Here is a 20,959-nt window from a genome sequence, read left to right on the forward strand (position 1 = left end):
CTGTTGGGTTTATTGCTGTAGCTTGGGAGAAGACATAATGGTAGCTTGAACTCGGAGAGTGGGAAGAGTAGATGGACTTGAGAAAGAAAAGATTTAAGAAGAGTAATGGGCATAGCTTAGAGACGGTTGGAAACTGAGAATGAGTGGGAGGTGATGCAGATACCAGGTTTCCTTCCTGAGCTAGTGCCTGGTGATAGTGATCTTGGCTAAGAAAATGAGGTCAGCCTTGGATATATTGCCCTTGAGCGATTCATGTAAGAGTTCTGAGTAGACAGTTGGATACATGTTTCTGAGGCTTAAAGAACTAAGAGGCAACTTTAAAATTTGAAAACTATCATTTTAAGGCAGATGAAAGGAAATACTTCTGTACTCATTATAGAAACCTAGGAGGACACTTGTCATCTTACTTTTCTTAAAATGTGAGTAGGAAATAGGAGTAGGCTTCCAAAGATTTAGACGTGTGCAGTGGCTTGCAAGCTTTCTTTTTCTTCTCAGAGCCCTAAGGTACTGTGAAGGAGACTCAGAGCACCTTGTGTTCTGAGATGGTGTCTGGGAGTAGGAGGCCAGGCCCTTAACCTCCATTCAAGGAAAGGAGTCCTGTAAGTTGCAATTTCAAATTATATTTTACTTTAAAAAGATCCTTTTTTTTTTTTAAATTGAAAAATATCTACCTTCCTGGATGGGAATTCTCTGACCCATTATTAAGGGAAAGTCAGGGATCTAAATTCACATCCCTAATACAAGCAGACGGAGTCATGAAGGACAACTGCTCATACTCATCTCCCAGATTATTTCTTTGGAGACAAAATATTGGATTGGTGGGACTGGTTGTTTGGTCTCGTGCAAACCTATTTTCATCTTTGTGATATTTTTGAAACATAATTTTCAGAAACAGTAGGGTGAAAGTTGCTTCAATTTGCAGTTTTATATTGAGTTTGCCTTGTCATCTGAGATCAGCAATTCACTGAACCAGATTACCCCCTTTCAGCTTGCAGATTTTTTTCTAGTTGCATAGATTCCAGACTAGTGGTCCATACCCAATAGTCCTCTCCTTGAGATGGAGTGGCCTGATATATTTTGTCTTGCTTTACTGTTTCTACAGTCTTATTATTAATTTCCTATGCATTTTATCACGTCTGCTACTATGTCATTTGCAGGATTAGTGAGTAGTCTTACCCTTTTTTGTGCTGCAAAGGACCAGTTACCACACACAGGAATGCCCATCTTCTACAGGAACTGAAAAGGTGTAATTTCAGCTCTCTGATGTTCTTTCATACTGACAATTTCTCCCAGCATACATTTGTTAGAGTTAACATTTTTTTTCCCTCTCATATTTCACTACAATCCACAAGAACAAACACGGTTTCAACATTGATCATTTAAGGCCAGTGAAACATTAGGAATCAAAGTGACAGCCTCCGAGAGAAGTATACTGTGGGATTAAACTTTATGATCCATTTACAAGGATGAAAACATACGTGGCTCATCTTAGTAAGTAAATACCGCTAAATTTATTTAAATATTGATCTGTTTTTAGTGGAAGGATTAAATGAATTTCAGAAGGGGGAAGTTATAAATATGTGCAATACGTTTTCTACTGTGATACAAATCTTGTGCTGTTTCACTTTACAGATCTGTAAATAGGTTGGTAATAACTGCAGCTTCTGTTGTGTAAGTTGTAACCATCATCTATCACCATGTGTTCACCATGTGTACATGTTGAAGTCAGTGTTCCTAAGAAGAACTAGTGACAGGGACAAATGAGTTTCTTTATAGCATCTGTCAGTGCAGATAACTACCTCATTTTATAAGCGAGAAGCTTAACTATCTTTAGCAGGTAATATAGGGCCTACTCTAAAATCCACTTTGTTTCCTTTAACAAGTAGCAAGATGAAGCTACACGTTCTCACTTGACTTTCAGAAATTTGTTGAATGATCTTAACCAAACATCATGTTTCATTTTTCAAGATGACCTGTAGATGATCACACAAATCTAACTTTATACAAAAACAAACACCACACACACAACAGTGACAACAGATGCCCCTAAAACCAGATGACAGTAGTTTTTGTGTTTTCTGTACCAGGGTGCTGAGAGTATTTAAGGTACTGGGTATATCTAAGATGCTGAGGATTTTTGCTGGCACTGGAAAAGAAAAAACAAGAAGACTAAATTTATTTAACTTATTGAAAGGAGAACTATTTCTATCTGGAAATAATTTAGGTAAAAATAAGATATATTTTCTAGAGTTAATTTTTCTGAAACAGAAAGCAATCTTGATATAAGGCTATTCTGTCTATAAACTGTCTAATTTTCTGTTATGTACAGAGCAAAATTTGGTATCAACAGAGTATAGTGAAATTTGCTTTAATTTCCTTCAGTTTTTAGTGTTTATTAAATAAATACAAATAGTACTTGAATCTTTACCAGTTCTGAGCTAGAGTAGTACTTCCAAAGAAATTTGATGCAGGTTATTAGATTAGCTTAAAATATAATTATTCATGGCATTGAGGTGTTATCATCTCCAAATTGTATAATTTTAAGTAAGAAAATGATTTTTTGTTTTTTTTCTTTTAAATATATATCTATCTCAGTTATTTCTACCTAAAAACTGAAGTGTGTTAATCAGGCTAATACAGATATTTGTCAACTATGTAAGTATTAGAAACTAAAACTTACATTAATTTAAATTTATAATCTAATATAGTTTCTTTCACCCTCTTTCCTCCATTTAATTTTTGGGTTAAGATTATGGGATGAAGTTGGTCTGTGACCATACACTGAAGTGTCCATTTGATGGTTTATGTTCACAACAATAAAGATTTAGCGTTTAAACATTCTCTCTAGCTGATTTCCAAATATGACAAACTAAAATGAGATTTCATTTGCATAATGAATAAAAAGGATTTTGAGTAGGATTTATTTCATTGCAGCCCTTTATGTCCTTGGCATTCTATTTTAATTTTTAACACCCATTTAACATGTGGCAATGTGTATGGTCTAAATGAAGTAAACATATTTCATTCTGTGCCCTTTGTAGTGTGACATACTGGCAATTTCAAGAAAGGTGGTGTCACTACCTTGTTCCCTTTAGAGGAAATACTATGCTTCTTCCTAAAGGAAAGGGAAGATAACACGAGAATAAAAACAGGTAAATGTCTAATGGTGTCACAGACCTGCAATAAATTTTACTGTTTAGCTTAAGGAAAGATCTATCATATTTGATTATACCTGTCATCTTTAATTTTAAAGTTTTATTTTTCACAATAAAATGCTTCTTTAAGGAAATACATTGAATGCTTTTTCTTTTATTAATTTATAGGGACTGCAGCTTTAAAACCTTACTGAGATACCTAATTTTTCAATTGTATTGTGGTCAGGGATGATTTCCAATAATAATGATGCTTTCTTTGAGTTCTTATGTTTTAAGATTTATGTGGAATTTGAAATTAAAAAAATAGAGGGCAGATTTACAAAAACCTTAAATTACTTTTGTAATCAACTACTTAGATTACTGGCTAGAGTTCTGACGTAGAACACAATCACTATGTGCGTATGTTTGTTCTAGATACTTGAAAGTGTACTTAGAGGCTAGTATAATAAATGGCTCTCTACTAGCTCCAGAAGACTGTGATACACTGAAGGCAACCAGAGCAGTTAATGTTCACACATATATTAAAAGTGAAATTTACAGAAACAATTACCTTTAATGTTACAGAATATTCTTAGTGTTATTAATATTAACATGAATGATTTAGTAATTGTATTTAACATTATCTTTAATAATATTTAACTTTTATTGTTTGAATCACATAAATTTCAACTTTTTAATTTCCTTGAGATGTATCACAGTCCTTTTTTTAAGCCACTTGGTGAGTTACCCTCTTTTTAGTTTTTTTCTTTAATCAGCTCTACTGAAGTGTAATTTATAAACAAGTACAGTCCCCAGCTTGAAGAGTGCACCATGATGAGTCTGACAAACGTACACAGTTGTGTAATCACCAACCACCATGGTCCTCTCCTCACACCCCCGCCCCTGGAAATCACTGAGCTGGGTTTTGTAACTACTGTCTAGCATATCACTAGTGCTTCTGTTTACCTCTTACGGTTTTGTTTTTCTTTCCCCTCTCTGTTTCATTTTGGATAGCTTTCATCACTGTCAGGCTCACTGCTCTTAGCTTCTGCAGTAATGAAACCACTGTTAATCCTACCCAGTATATTGTACATTTCTATTGTTATATTTTCCATCTCTATAAGGACTTCTGTAATAAAATAGGCATAATTTTTGATGTGACTATGCAGGATCAAATCTTGTCTCTGATGTTTGAACTTGGGGTCTTTCATTTGTAAAACGGAAAAATAAGTCTATGTGCCTCACAGGAGTAAAGGCAGTTATCTGTGGACAGCCTTTAGCAGTAAATAGTAAACCCTCCATCAGTACTCTCCATGTTATTTTTATTACTGTTTGTTTGGTATTCATGACTTATTAAATGACAATTCTTAGATAACTAAGAATGTTCATTATTTCTAGTTGTCAGGTAAGAGCATCATTTTCCTAAGAAAAGGCCCCTTGCTTCCTAGTTAACTCCTCTTCCTTTCAAAGTTCACATGTCAATTTTTCTTGAATTCCTGTTAACAGCATCCTGCCCAGACTCCTCTCCTCACCTCCCACATACAACGTACCTTCTCTAGTGGCAGTTGAGTTTTGTGAAGAATTCTTTTCCTGCTCACTTGGTATTTTTTATATCAATTTCTATATTAAACTTATATTTATTTATGAATTCTCCTTTGGATTGGGAACTCCCAGAGGAAGTGGTAGTATTTTTAGCATCAAATGTAATTGATGTCTGGCATAACAGTTATATAATATTAAAGGGCAATATGCAAAATAATAAACAAATTCTGCAAAATGACGTGCCACTTTCATTTTAGCCGTTTTAATGTAATAAATACATTGTCTTCACACTGTAGGGGCCTCCCTTCTTACCTACCAGCAAACTATAGAATGTGAAGAGTTTACCCAATAACTGCTTGACAACACATGAAAACACGTCCTGACCTACTGTCTCCAGAAGATTTCCAGGCCTGTTTGCCCATTTCCCTGTTTCATTACTTATTAAAAAGCTATTCAGCAGGACGGGCTTCACGATGGCAGAATGGAAGGATAAGGCGCTCACCGCCTCCCACAAATACATCAAAAATACACCTACGTGTGGAACAATTTTGCATAATACCTACTGAACTCTGACAGAAGCTATTATACTAGCAGGGCTACAAGAGAAATCTCCATGTAACTGGGTAGGACAAAAAAACCAACAAAACAAAACCGAAAAGAATCGGCAGAGGACCTGCGCCCTGGGAAGAAGCGGTGAAAGAAGAAAAGTGCTATCACCCTGAGAAGCCCCTTCACCAGCAGGGAGAGCAGCCAGGACGGAAAGGGAGCTTCAGAGGCTCCGAGGGGAGAGTGCAGCAGCTGCTCCTTAACAGGCAGAACAGAGAGAAACCGGTGCTCCACAGGCCAAGAAGGGAGACTGCTGGTGTGTGCAGGGGCTGGGTGCTGAAGCCCAGGGTGGAGAGGGCTGGGGTTGGCTGCTTGGACACAGCCTGAAGCGGCTGGAGTAGGGTACCAGCTGAAGCTGGGGGTGTGTACATAGCAGCTCAGGTCTGCCATAAAAACTCTCATTAGTACACCTGAAGGGAGGGGCAGGACCCTGACATAGCAGCCTCCTTCTTGGTGTGCACACAGGCTCACCAAGAAGAAAAGGGAGAGGACTCAAACAAAATGAGAAATGGAAGAGGAGAAATTACAATGAATACCCCCAAAATACAAAAAGCCCTAAGAGAATACTATGAGCAGTTACATGACAACAAATTGGACAACCTAGAAGAAATGGACACATTTCTAGAAACATACAGTCCACCAAAGCAGAATCAAGCACAAATAGATAATTTGTACAGAATGATCACTAGAAGTAAAATAGAATCTGTAAAAATAATAATTAAAAAGAAAACACCCTGCAAACAAAAGTCCACAATTCACTGGGGAATTTTGCCATACATACGAAGAACTTATACTGATCCTTCTCAAACTCCTTCAAAAGAGTTAAGAGGAGGGAACACTTGCAAAATCATTCTGTGCAGCCTGATACCAAAACTAGACGCAGACACTACCAAAAAAAGAAAATTACAGATCAGTATCTTTGATGAAAATAGATGCAAAGACTTACAACAATATATTAGCAAACTGAATCCACAACACATAAAAAATACCAAGTTGGATTCATCCCAGGGACACAAGGATGGTTCAACATACGCAAGTCAATCAGTGTGATACACCGCATTAAGAAAAGAAAGGACAAAACCCACATGATCATCTAAATAAATGCAGAAAAAGTATTTAATGAAATTCAACACCCATTTATGATAAAAACTCTAACCAAAGTGGGAATAGAGGGAACATATCTCAACATAATAAAAGCTATTTAGACAAACCCATAGGCAATATAATACCCACACTGAAAAGTTGAAAGCCCTCTCATTTAAATCTGGAACAAGACGAGGATGGCTATTTTTACCACTTTTATTCAACATAGTATTGGAAGTCCTAGCTGTAGCAATCAGACAAGAAATAAAAGGAATCCAAATTGGAAGGGAAGGTAAAATTCTCACTATACACAGATGACATGATACTATATGCAGAAAACCCTAAAGATGCCACACAAAAGCTAGAGCTGATAAATGAATTCAGCAAGGTAGCAGGATACAAGATTAACACACAGAAGTATCTTGCATTTCTTTGCGCTAACAATGAAATACCTGAAAGAGAAAGTTAAAAAAATATCCCTTTTAAAATTGAATTAAAAAAAAAAACTTGGAATAAAACTGACCAAGGAGGAGAAAGACTTAAATGCAGAGAAAACACTGATTAAGGAAATCAAAGTTATTTAAAGAAATAGATAGCTCATGCTCTTGGATTGGAAGAATTAATATCCTTAAAATGGCCATACTACCCCAAGCAATCTACAGATTTAATGTGATCTTATCAAATTACCCAGGACATTCCTCACAGAACTAGAACAAATAATCCTAAAATTTATATGGAATACAAAAGCCCCAGAATTTCCAAGGCAATATTGAAGAAAAAGAACAAAGCTGCAGGTATAAACACCCCACCACCAGACTTCAGACAGTACTACAGAACTACACTAATCACATCAGCATGGTACTGGCACAAAAACAGACCTATAGATCAATGGAACAGAATAGAAAGCCCAGAGATAAATCCACACATCTCTGATCAATTGATCTTTGGGAAAGGAGGCAAGAATATACAGTGGAGACAAGAGAGTCTCTTCAGCAAGTGGTGTTGGGAAAGCTGGACAGCAGCATGTAAATCAATGAAGTTAGAACACTCCCTCACACCATACACAAAAATAAACTCAAAATTGCTTAAAGATTTAAACATAAGACAACACTATAAATCTCCTAGAAGAGAACATAGACAAAACATTCTCTGACATAAATCGTAGCAATGTTCCCCTAGGTCAGGCTACCAAGGCAATAGAAATAAAAGCCAAAAAAAAAACAATTGGGACCTAATTAAACTTGTAAGCTTTTGCAAAGCAAAGGAAACTATAACCAAAATGAAAAGACAATCTATGGAATGGGAGAAATATTGCAAACAATGTGACTGATAGGGGCTTAATTTCTAGAAAAATCAAACAGTTCATACAACTCAATAATAAAAACAATCAAAAATGGGCAGAAGACCTAAATAGATGTTTCTTCAATGAAGACATACAGATGGCCAATTGATACATGAAAAGATGCTCAACATTGCTAATTATCAGATGCAAATCAAAACTACAAAAGTATCACCTCTCACTGGTCAGAATGGTTATCATTAAAAAGCCCACAAATGATAAATGCTGGAGAGGGTGTGGAGAAAAGGGAACCCTCCTACACTGTTGGTAGAATATAGTTTGGTGCAGCCACTGTGGAGAATAGTATGGAGCCTCCTTAAAAAACTAAAAATAGACTAACCATATGATCCAGCAGTGCTACTCCTGGGCATATATCCAGAAGAAACTCTTAATTCGAGTGGATGCATGCACCCTAATGTTTATAGCAGTACTGTTTACAGTAGCCAAGACATGGAAGCAACCTAAATGTCCATTGACAGATGGCTAGATAAGAAGTGGTGTGTGTGTGTACACACACACAAACACACACACAGACACACACACACACACACGAATACTACTAAGCCATAAAAAAGGAATGAAATAATGCCATTTGCAGCAACATGGATGGACCTACATGGATTATCATACTAAGTGAAGTAAGCCAAAAATAGAAAGACTAATGCCATATGTCACTTATATGTGGAGTCTAAAAAAGAAAAAATGACACAATTGAACTTATTTATGAAACAGAAACAGACTCACAGACATAAAAATCAGAGGTTACCAGTGGGGAAGTAGGGGATGGGATAAATTTGGAGTTTGGGGTTTGCAGATAACTAACTACTATATATAAAATAGACAAGGTCCTCCTGTATAGCACAGGGAATTATATTATCTTGTAGTGACCTATAATGAAAAAGAATACAAAAAATAATATATACATGTGTGTATAACTGAATCACCATGCTATATGCCAGAGAGTAACACAATATTATAAACCAACTATACGGCAATAAAAAAAATTTAAAAATAACAATAGCAGACCAATCAGAAAAGGCCAAAAAAGTCATTCTCACACCATCTTACAGCTTATATTAAAATTATAATTGTACATGGTTTTAATCAACAATTAGTACCAACCCACAATTTTCAGTTGCTACTATTTCAGACCTAAGCAATAAAATAAGAAACACTTTTCCTCTTCAAAGTAATTATCTAAATTACTACTTTTCTTTCATTAGAGTGTTTTTTTTCTCTTTTGAGAATTATTGCTGCCAAATACTTGTATTTCCTGAGCAAGGGGAGGGGAGGGTGAAGGGGGACTAACACAGCTCAGCAGGAGTATAAATATAAATCAATTGTGTGGAATTGGGTTCTCTGGCATTTTCATTAAAGAAAATCTTCTGTAGGAACAGGCACAGGACCAATAACTAAGTGTGACCTTGAAATTACTTGAAAGCAATTAAATTGCCTTAGTGAGAAAAAAAAGTGAACAGTGACAGAGAACACTGATCCTGTTCTTAACCAAGAAACTTGATGTGAATGTTAAAAATTGATGCTTGTGGTAAATTAATTAAAATATAAAAGATTTCTTAAACAATTTTAAATGCAGTGTTACTAATAATTGGTCTATGTTGAGCAGTAAAAATGGAAGATTTTAACGTTCAGAATGAAGAAGGAAATCTTTATTGTATGTGAAGTGTTCCTTAGTACTAATAGCATGAAATCTTACCTGAACTTAACAGTAAGCTTCCCTGTTATTTTAGCTAAATGAATACCTTTGTTATAGTTGGTGTGAGAGATGAATTTGTTTTAATATATGGGTTTTCAGTATTTGTGATAGAGGGAAGTGAAAACAATAGTATTATAGTAAGCAGTTTTAAATATAATACGACCTCTCTAAGTATATTTAAATATTTAGAGGTTACATTATACATTACTTAAAATTAATTTCCTGAAATTTAGTGAGCTTACCTTAGAGTTTTAATAGTATTTTATGGATCCAACTTAGTTTTAAACAGTCAAGATATATCATATTTGACTTTTTATACTCCAGATATATCAACCCATTTTTTTTCTATAAAATCCAAGTAGGATTTGTATAGTAGAAAGTATATAAACCAAAAATCTTGTTAACCAGTTCAGCAAATTTCCCATAATAAATTCATAATTAGATTATAGAGAGAAACTCAGGAAAAACAAATACAAGGAACTTAATGAAAATGATTTTATAATATTCCTTAGTCTATTACAATAAAAAGTGACATTTACAGTTAAAATATTACTTTTGGACCATTACTACTTGGGACTCTAAAAAATAGCAACTAACTGGTAAAGTTAAATCTCCTCTATAGTAAAAACTGGAAAGTATGTATTAGTATATATTTTTAGTATTCCACACACAGCCTATTTGCATAGAGTAACTCTCAAACCCTTTCAATCTGGCTTCCACTCCTACCAGATGGACAGTCTCCAAATACCTGTCCCCTCAATCCTTGGGTTCAGAATATAGCATTTCTCCCTTCCTATTACCCATGAAAATACCAAGGTTGAATAATTCTTTACAGCATTTAATGCTCATTTTCCAGGACTCCCCTGTCCTGGCAGTCACCTCTTGCTACTAAAGCCTGTGAATGTCACTCCTACCCCCACACCATCACTTCTGCTGCCTTCTTCACTTCAGCAGAGACTGAACAAGAACTGTGGCTGCCACCGAAAGGGAAATGACATGCAGAATGGGGCTGCCAGGTGAGAGGACGCAGACACGGATTAACTGTTAGTGCTCAAGTCATTATACAGAGGTGAGTCCCAAACAGAGGTATCCGTGGATCAGAGAGCGGAGGACAGAAGGAAGATGTCTTTCTCATCTTTCAGGTTCTACTTCAAAGCCATTCCTCAAGGAAGCCCATTCTTTCTCTAACAGACAGCTGAACAACACCAGCACTTATTTCTTGAACCAAACATTTGGTAGTTATCATTTCTTCCTTTGAGGGAAGAATTGTTTGTTACACTTCAGCGTATTCATCAGAACAGAGCTGCAAATAAGGTACGTCCGAAATGCAACCGCCCTGCCAGTGCAGAAAGTGAGAGCGTAAAAAGAACTTCAGACACCACTGTGTTCAACAGCCTTAATTAAGAAGTCAGGAAACAGAGGCACCGTGAAATTAATAGAATCAATAATCTAATCTTAAAAGTTTATGAAATAAATATGAAGTGACTTTTAATGTCATAAAGAAGTTTCAACTGCTCTGAAACAGAAGGTAGAGGAAAATTCTTGCTTTGAAGACACAGCACTTGGCCAAATGTCCGCTCATAAAACCATCATCGTGTTCTTTCTTTTCACTTGTGGATATAAGGAACCCCTAATAGTTGAGAACAAGCCTGTACCCAGGGAATATATTTGGACAGGGAATAGTAAACTGGTTTCTGGATGTTACTCGGAAGCTAAGTACTAATAACCTGTGTTAATTTAGAAGAAATCTGTCACATCATGAAATGTTTAAAGACTCTTGGTTATATAGACAGGAAATTGCTTGAATTAGAGCCCAGAGACTAAGAAAACCCAAGGCCCAAGCACACTGCTTTATTGTGGTTTGACCACAAGTGTCCATTAAAGGTTGAGGCTACTTCATATTGTTCAACACCAAACATACTATCCAAGCACGAGGAAGATAAATCAGTGGTCACTGGACGATGGCCTACATTCACAGCAAACTGCATTTGGACTTCTGATAGCATATATATTATGGAAAGTCACTAGGTAGTGTGGGAAAAAATAATAGTAATAAGGAGTAATGGGGTGTGATTTGGGTGTGGAAAACCAGTAGCATGTATTTTAGGGTGTGTTTGGGGTCTACGACCTGAGTTTTGGGTAGGACTGTCTTTGGAATGATTATGTTTGGTCCATTACAGTCCATTTTTCTACTGTCACTTGTAGCAAGGACTGAAATACCACTGCTAGTACTGCCATATGGAAGGAAATCGCGGGCAGTGATGTGGGTTTCCTGGCAAGAGGGCACAAGGGTACTGCTTAATGAAAACTGATGCAAGTCATTGTAAGGAGGTGAGTCTGGAACAGAGGCGGCCATGGAGCAGGGAGCCAAGATGGAAGGCTAAGAGAATACCTGCTTCTGTCTCAGAAAGACAGGTTTGTACGCTAATATTGAGGTGGTTTCAAATATGATAAGAATGTAGAAGGGAAATAAAAATGACAAAGTCAAGGGAAGGGTGCTAGGGTGGAGATCAGTATTCAGAAATGAAGAAGAGATTTAGATAGAGGGTGAGTCTATCTAAATGGGCTTTAAAACTTCTTTGTGGAGTGTATTCTAAAATAAATTGGATTACAGGGGCTCCCCAGGTATGACCACACAGTGTGGGTGCAGAACAGCATGTCTGAGAAATATCAAGGAATCTTGTCTGCACAGCAACATAAAATATAATGGCAGATGTTTCAGTGTGACCATGTAACAGGGTAATATATCTGAGTTCATGGAAAACATGAAAAACTAAACTTTCTTTGAAATACAACATTTTCTGCCCTCTCCCAGGGACTAAATGTGATGCTCTGTTTAGAGATCCTGAACTCCGAATTTACCCAAGGAACTGCAAAATTTCTAACCACTGATACAATGAGTGATATACTTTAGCTAACTTAGGGTCCCAAATCACAGAGAAAAATTGGTGAAATCATCATGCTCTGGTAACGTCATTTGAATAGCCAAGGATTAGGGAGAAAGTGAATATACAGGTGCCTCTAGAATATGGAAGGGTGCTTTGGGCTCTTTGTATCCAGGAATTTGGCAGTGTTAATATGTCAGGAGATCTAAAGAGGGTACCAAGTTAGAAATCAAGCTCCTCCCCTTGTCACCACGTTATAGGAAAATCATGTTTTTAAAGAACCCTAAAGGGAAAAAAAATCCTAAAACTTCCTTCTATTGACTGCTGGGTCTAGCATTTAATCATATTTACAGGTTAATATCATACCCAGGTGCCTATTAACTTTTCCTAATCACCACTTAACCCTCTGTTCCTTTTATTAAATGCTAAAGCAACCATTGCAATTCCCTTGGTCATAAAGTTAATACCTAATCCTTCTTCCTCTTCTTTTTTTTCCCATTAGTTTCATTCAGTCATCAGTGGGGAGGACTGGATGAGAGTTGCCTGTACACTAGTTCATGCCCAGTGAATTTGTTTGGAATCAATAAATGATGCCAAGTAAAGAGCCAAGTCCTATAGTTAAAAGATTTCCACAGCACACTTCCCTCCTAGCACTCTTTGTTGAAATAGTACTTGCACAGATCACCAACTGTATTAACTAAAGATTGTTAAGAAAACAAAGGAGTCCAGATTATTTGAGCACAGTATATCCAAATATTCTCAAGTCCATAATACTGATTACCAAAAAAAAAGTACATACAAATAAACAAAAAGGTAAAATATAATGTTCATTTTGCTCAATATTCTTTCTCAGTATTTTCAGTGTTGTTAAAGAGGGTTCCAAGTTAATAATCGTTTTAATTTTTTATGTTTGATGATGGTAGTTATTAATAAGAAAATTAGTAACAACTTACATTTGTAAATTAAAAGGTTATCTTCTATATTTCAAAGTATTCTTTACCAAGTATCTAAGTTTTAAAAGAGAAAATTTCAATTAAGGAAAACTATTTGCAACTGAAAAATTGTGCTCTACACTGGAATTTGACACAACATTGTAAAATGATTATAAATCAATAAAAATGTTAAAAAAAAAAAAAGAAAACTATTTGCATGTCTTCTATCAAGATTGAAAGACTTGCTTTTATTCTGCTCCACGAATATTTATCACCGTACTGTAAGAATTTTCTCCTCTAAAAGCTCATTAATGATATCCCATAACATTCATAATTTTATCTAATTATAAATTCATCAATAAACATTCTGGTTATCACACATTTCTCTATATCCCCAAATCTCCTGATGATTAGCCTACATGTTGATTATCTCCTACATTCCTACATATAACAGTAGAGCTCCCATCAAATTCCCAGGTTTGAATGTTTGTTTGTACTGCAATCATTATAGACATTTAGAAAGGAAATTATCTTGAAATAATAACTAAAGATGCCATGTGCCAGGCACTATTCTAAGTATTTTATAAGCATTAACTTCTGTAATCCTCAGAACTCTGATGTGGGTAGCGTTGTTGCCCCCGTATTAGTATACTTGAGATAACTGGGGCCCAGGGAGGTCAGGCAATTTTCCTTAGATCACATGGTAATGCATACTGCGATTCAGATACAAGGAATTTGGGTTCAGAGTCTGCTCTCTCAACCACTGTACATACTGCCTGTCTCTAGGAATGTAGACATGTGTTAGTAATTTATTCTTTATCATTTATCTCACATATCCAATGTACTTGGTAGTTTGGGAAGAGAGAGAAAGGGAGATCAAGATGGCAGAATGGAAGGACACTTCACCTCCTCTTCGGAACATATCAAAAATACATCTACGTGTGGAGCAGCCCTCACTGAAAACCAGCTAGAGACTGGCAGAATGGCTCTTCGACAACCAAGGCTATGTAAGAACATCCACATGGAGTCGGGGAGGCAGGGAAGAAAAACCAGCAGCTCAGAACCCACACTCCTAGGAGGAAACACACAACAGGTGGAGGATATCACAGGCTTGGAGATCCTCCCTAGGGAGTGAGGGGTTTGAACCACATTGGGCACCAAGCCCTGGGGCTGACACCAGGAAGACAAGTCCCCTGAGCTGGTTTGGAAATCAGTGGGACTTACAGGAGGGCTATAAGAAACCGAGTCAGCTCATGAAGAGTACACACATGCTTGTTTACTCCTGGGCACAAGGCAGAGAAAGCAGACTGTAACTTCTGGGGGCTCTGGCCCCCTTCCTCCAGCACAGCTCCCCACTAGGCTGAAGGCTGCTTTTGCCAAGGGAAGTGCACACTTGGGTGGGACGGAGCTGGCTTAGAGCTGGCACTGTATCCGAACAGGGAGACGGCGGCCATTCCTGGTGCTGGTGGAGGCAGTAGATCTGGAGCTGTCTGGAACTCGGACTGGTGTACAGAGACTGGCCCAGCACATGCCCCAGTCTGCATCTGGCTCCATTCCAGCCCCTCTCGCGTCAGCACTGCTCCCCTCTTGGCCAAAGGTGCCATTGCTGGGAAGGGGTAGAGCGCACACTTAGATGGAATGGTGGAACCAGCTCAGACCTGAACTTCAGGGTTTCTGCTCCAGCACTTTGGGACCTGATTCCAACCTCTGATGTGGCAGTGATAGCTACTCAATACAGGAGAAGCCCTCACACCTGGCTCTGGCTCCAACCCCTCCACCTCCTGCCTTACTTCCCACCAAGGTCACAGCTGCCAGCACATCCTGAGAAAAGATTCAGCCAGCGCTCAGTTCAGATCCAGCACTCCCACCAAAGCCACTGGGCACAGAGAGTACTGCACATGAATGCTCCCACACAAGGACACCCTTTCCAGGCTGGGATAGGTAACTGTCTCACCTAATTTCACAGAGACAGAGAAAGTTAAACAAAATGAGAAGACAAGGATTTGTTTCAAATGAACAAGAAGAAGCCCTGGGGGGGGGTAACTAATGAAACAAATAATCAGATAAATAGTTCAAAGCATTCGTAATAAGAATGCTAAATGAACTTGCGAAAATAGATGAACACAGAATTTTAACAAGGAACTACAAGATACAAAAAAGAACCAGTCAGATCTGAAGAATAGTAACTGAAATGAAAAACACACTGGAAGCACTGAACAACAGACTAGGTAATACAAAAGAACATATAAGTGATCTGGAAGACAGACTAATGAAATCACTCAAAAAAAAAAAAAACCAACAAATTAAATAAATAATAGTTTAAGGGGCCTCTCGAACAACGACAAGGCTACTAACATTTGCATTATGGGAGTGGTGGGGGGAGTCAGTCCCAGAAGGAGGAGAGACAGAGAAAAGATCAGAAATGTATTTGATAAAATTATGGCTGAAAAATTCCTGAACCTGAAGAAGGAAACAGATATCCCGAGACAGGAAACACAGAGCCCCAAATATGGTGAATACAAAGACACCCACACCAAGACATATCATATGAACAGATCATAACTTGCTGAAACTTTTTTCCAGTTTTTCAGTATAAATTATGCTGGTAGATAAATTTTCATCAAAATTTATGAGGATTTCCAAAGGATACATCTTGCTATCAAGGTCTAGAACAGTTTATAAAATCTTGCTCTATTATTTCAGATTATTTCCCACAAAAGTTGTGTCAATTTAAATTCTCACTGGCAGTATATGAGAATGCTCACTTGACCACACCCTCACCAACACTGAATGTTTTATTTTTTAATCTTTGCCCGTTTTGGTAGGTGAAAATGATGTCTTATTTTAATTTTAATTTAAAGGGGTATTCACAAATAATGTCAGTAATGATGTGGAATATATTTTTTGTTTGTTAACTGTATTTCTTTTGGGAGTCATCTGCTTATTTCAGATCCTATAATCAGTTCTCCACATGGAATTTATATTTGACTTTAAACTAACAATTTCAAACATAAGATACAATAGGAACCTTGTTTAAAAAAATGTATCAGGGCAACTAATGAGTCTGGGAAGCTTAAAAAAGCTTGTAGACTGAAACTCCCCTAAAGATTTCTAGTACCTGAATAAGCAATGTTAAAATTAAAAAGCTTTTGTAGTTTGTATACTCAGCTGCATTTATAAATCCCTTCACTAAGCACACAAAACAACAGACCCAGAATCTCAGGTCAGAAAATCTTGATCATTTTCATTGTTATACGAATTGATTCTTAGTGTATGTTTTATTATTTATTCTACTATATGACTTTTAAAACTTTAAAACTATTATTTAGCATCCTTTAGGGATATTTATTACTTCAAAGGGTAGTTAAAATGAACTAAAATAGAATTGATTTTAGAGACCATCTTGGAAAACACTACAAAGGTTAATAAGTTTCATTTATAGTATACAGCAAAGAAGCAAAGCCAGCTTAGAAATTTACTATGCCTTGAAGGGTATTACTTCAAGAATTTTGCAGTGAGCCTCTGTGTGCTCTGTGTTTACATGATTAGTGTTCCATACCCAGACTAGCCAAGGCCCTTAATTACTGCCAAACAGCACAATATTTTATAAAAATTGCTTCAGTTCACCACTTATCTTGGTTTCCTTGGGACAGCCCTAGGTTAAAACTGCCCCACACACCCCATTTAGTTAAGCATTTATCAAAGAAAAAGGGCCCAGGTTTGGACAATAAATTATAGGCCTATAATATTTATAAAATATTATGAGGCTAGGTGACTTTTACTGGATGTCATTTATTTTGTATCATTGGACCAGAGCATAGTCTCTAAAACCAGAGCATTTGGGCTTATATCCTGGATCCATCATTTATTACATCTCTGAGTATGGGTATGGTACCCAAACTCACTGGTATTTAATATTAGAAAAATTAGAATGCTGTTTTGTCATCCATGAAATGTGGAAAATGATAGTATCTATTGTGACAGATTATATTTTTGTTCCTAAATATTTGCCACTCCTTATGAGAAGGTAGTATTTCCCCTCCTTATTGAAAGCATGACTGATTTGTGATTTGTTTACCCCTCCATATGGAAATATTACACATATTTCTCCCACCAAATTAGGTTTCTGAATTCTTTTGGTCAAGCAATGTGAACAAAGTGACTTATACACAGAGACTTTAAGAGTCTCTGTAATGGTTAAGCCTTCTCTCTCTCCCATTTGTCGTAAGGTTGACAAAATCCCAATAGAGACTAATTCTTCAGTTGGGGTCCTGTCATGAAGAGGTGGAGCAGAGCTGCCACTGATCAGCAGTAGATATGTAATGTGAGCAAGAAATAAAACACCGTTGTCATATGGTTCTGAGATTTGGGGTTGTTTGTTACACCAGTGTACCTTGGCCTAACCTAACTGGTATAATATTTCAAAGGTTTTTTTTTTTTTAGGATTAAATATATTAATATAAATAAATAAACAAGCATTTAGAACAGTGCCTGGCACACGGCAATTAATATATAGTTGATAACGATGACCATTACTTCTAGTAACATCTTAATAAAGACTTTTTTAATGTAAATTGCCTATTATCATATGAAATAATGTAAAGATGAGTAATTTTAGTGATAAATAAAAATTAACACTGAAAGAAAAATATCTATTCCAGTAGTAAACTGCCAACAGATATTGGGATAATTTATATTAATGTATTTTTCAGTATAATTCAGAGGTATATATAAATCACTCTAGTTTTAATATTTTTCTGGGGAAGGAATGATGGATATATTCTAACTTGAATATTTGAAGGGTTCTATTGTTACATTATTTACAATAGCAAAATATTGGAAATATATGAGATTCTTAACAATAGGAATTCATAAAATCTGGTATAGTCATTACAGTTCAATTCTTAGGAAACTGAAACTATTACAGAGTAATATTAGTGAAACATAAAAATGTTAATTATACATATTTATTAAGATATTACATACATAGATATATTAAATGAAGTATATATTAACTCCATTTTAGAAAAACAAATGCACCTGGGTAATTTTCTTGCCTTTTATATTTATTTTCAATTTTTATATACTTTAATTTTATAATAAAAATAATTTAAAATTCCAACATACTAGGTTTTATTTATTGTATGTGGCTCAAAACCTAAGCATGAAAAATTCAGAAAAGGAAATGCTTCTCACAGCAATACGGTGCAACAGGACTAGCAAAGACTGTGGTGTTGAGAATATTGAGCCTGAGTCCCAGTGCTCTCTTTCTGTGTGATTTCAGCTTAGTCAATGAGCCCCAATTGCCATATCTACAAAATGATGATAGTAGTATCCATCTCTACCTAACTGGCTGCATGGAAAGGAAACAAAATCATTTATGTAGAACTCTAATTGTTCTCAATAAATGTTAGCATCTTACAGTCCACTCATGAAAAAGAAGAAGGATTAGGCTACACCAGTTGACTGATTCTTGAGACCTCAAGCAAACAAAATGTTCCTCCCATTCTTGAGGTTTATCTCCATCCTTCCACTATACAGCAACTGAATGGCGATTTTGCTGTCATTCTTTTCCATGTACTTACACAGGGACTGTGTCAAACAATACTACTTCAATTCATAATAAAATAGCTAAGTCTGAGACCTTTCTTTTGATTATTCTGTATAACTGCCATCTTTACTTTTAAGCATCACTTAAAATAATAGGATATTTTTCACAGAATTAGAACAACAAAAGACCTAGAATTGCCAAAGCATTACTGAAGAAAAAGAATGAAGCTGGAGGAATAACTCTCCCAGACTTCAGACAATACTACAGAACTACAGTAATCAAACCAGCATGGTATTGGCACAAAACAGACACATGGATCAATGGAACAGAATAGAGAGCCCAGAAATGAACCCACAAACTTTTGGTCAATTAATCTTTGACAAAGAAGGCAAGAACGTAACAGTGGAGTAAAGACACTCTCTTCAGCAAACGGTGTTGGATAAACTGGACAGCTGCATGCAAATCAGTGAAGTTAGAATACTCCCTCACACCATACACAAAAATAAACTCAAAATGGCTTAAAGACTTAAATATAAGACAAGACACTATAAACCTCTTAGAAGAAACCATAGGCAAAACATTATTTGACATAAATCTCAGGAGTGTTCCCCTAGGACAGCCTACCCGGGCAATAGAAATAAAAGGAAAAATAAACAAATAGGACCTAATGAAACTTACAAGCTTCTGCACAGCAAAGGAAACCATAAGCAAAACAAAAAGACAACCTATGGAATGGGAGGAAATATTTGTAAAATATTTGAGAATGACAAGGGCTTAATCTCCAGAATATACAAACAGTTTATACAACTTAATAGGAAAAAAAAAAAAAAAACCCAATCCAAAAATGGGCAGAAGAACTAAACAAGCAATTCTCCAATGAAGACATATGAATGACCATTAGGCACATGAAAAAATGCTCCATATCACTAATTATCAGAGAAATGCAAATCAAAACTACAATGAGGTATCACCTCACATCAGTCAGAATGGCCATCATTCAAAAGTCTATGAGCGATAAATGCTGGAAAGGGTATGGAGAAGAAGGAACCCTCCTACACTGTTGGTGGGAATGCACTTTGCTACAGCCATTATGGAAAACAGTATGGAGATTCCTCAAAAGACTGAAAATAGACTTACCATATGATCCAACAATCCCATTCCTGGGCATATATCCAGAGGGAACCTTAATTCAAAAAGACACATGCACCCCAGTGTTCATAGGAGCACTATTTAAAATGGCCAAGACATGGAAACAACCTAAATGTCTACTGACAGATGACTGGATAAAGAAGTTGTGTTATATTTATACAATGGAATACTACTCAGCCATAAAAAATAGTAAATTAATACCATTTGCAGCAAGATGGATGTCGGTGGAGAATGTCACTCTAAGTGAAGTAAGCCAGAAAGAGAAAGAAAAATACTATATGATATCACTTATATGTCAAATCTAAAAAAAAAAAAAAAAAAAGAACTGATTTACAAAACAGAAACAGAGTCACAGACATAGAAAACAAACTTATGGTTACTGGGGGGGAAGAGGATAGGAAGAGATAAATTGGGAGTTCTAGATTTGCAGATACTAACTAATATACATAAAATAGATAAACAACAAATTCATACTGTATAGCACAGGAAACTATATTAAATATCTTGTAGTAACTTATGGTGAAAAAGAATATGAAAACAAATATATGTATGTTCCTATATGACTGAAGTATTGTACTGTACACCAGAAACTGACACAACATTGAAAACTGACTATACATCAATAAAAATTTTTAAAAAGATAATAATGAAACTTTATACATATATTGAGATATCTTCAATATATAGTGTGGCAGCTCTCAAACTTGTTGCTTTTAGGACTCCTTTACTTTCTTAAAAATGATTAAGGATCCAAAGAACATTTGTTTGTTTTGGCCATATCTATCAACAATTACTGTATTACAAATTAATACTACACAAACAATTATTTTTTTAATGTAAAAAAATAAGCCTAATACATGTTAACATATATAATATTTAATGAAAAATAATTGTATTTTCCAAAAACTAGTGAAGTGACATTTTTGTACACTAAAAAAAATCTTTAATATGTATCTGAAAAAGCCAGCTGTATTCTCCCATCTGCCTTTGAATTCAACTTGTTACAATATGCTGTTTTCATTAC

The 20,959-nt window shown here is 36.0% G+C and overlaps 1 protein-coding gene and 1 long non-coding RNA gene across 6 annotated transcripts in view; both read left to right on the forward strand.

Annotated features, from left to right (window-relative positions):
• GALNT13 (polypeptide N-acetylgalactosaminyltransferase 13) overlaps positions 1 to 20,959 on the forward strand; it is a 462,125-nt gene that overhangs the window by 88,222 nt on the left and 352,944 nt on the right. The window lies entirely within an intron of this gene.
• LOC141577704 (uncharacterized) lies at positions 506 to 19,581 on the forward strand. The gene is made up of 3 exons (XR_012506998.1): positions 506 to 1,491; positions 3,042 to 3,152; positions 4,973 to 19,581. It is a non-coding gene; the product is annotated as an uncharacterized LOC141577704 (long non-coding RNA).

This window comes from Camelus bactrianus, chromosome 5 (assembly GCF_048773025.1).
Source record: "Camelus bactrianus isolate YW-2024 breed Bactrian camel chromosome 5, ASM4877302v1, whole genome shotgun sequence".
In the NCBI taxonomy this organism is placed as follows: Eukaryota; Metazoa; Chordata; class Mammalia; order Artiodactyla; family Camelidae; genus Camelus; species Camelus bactrianus.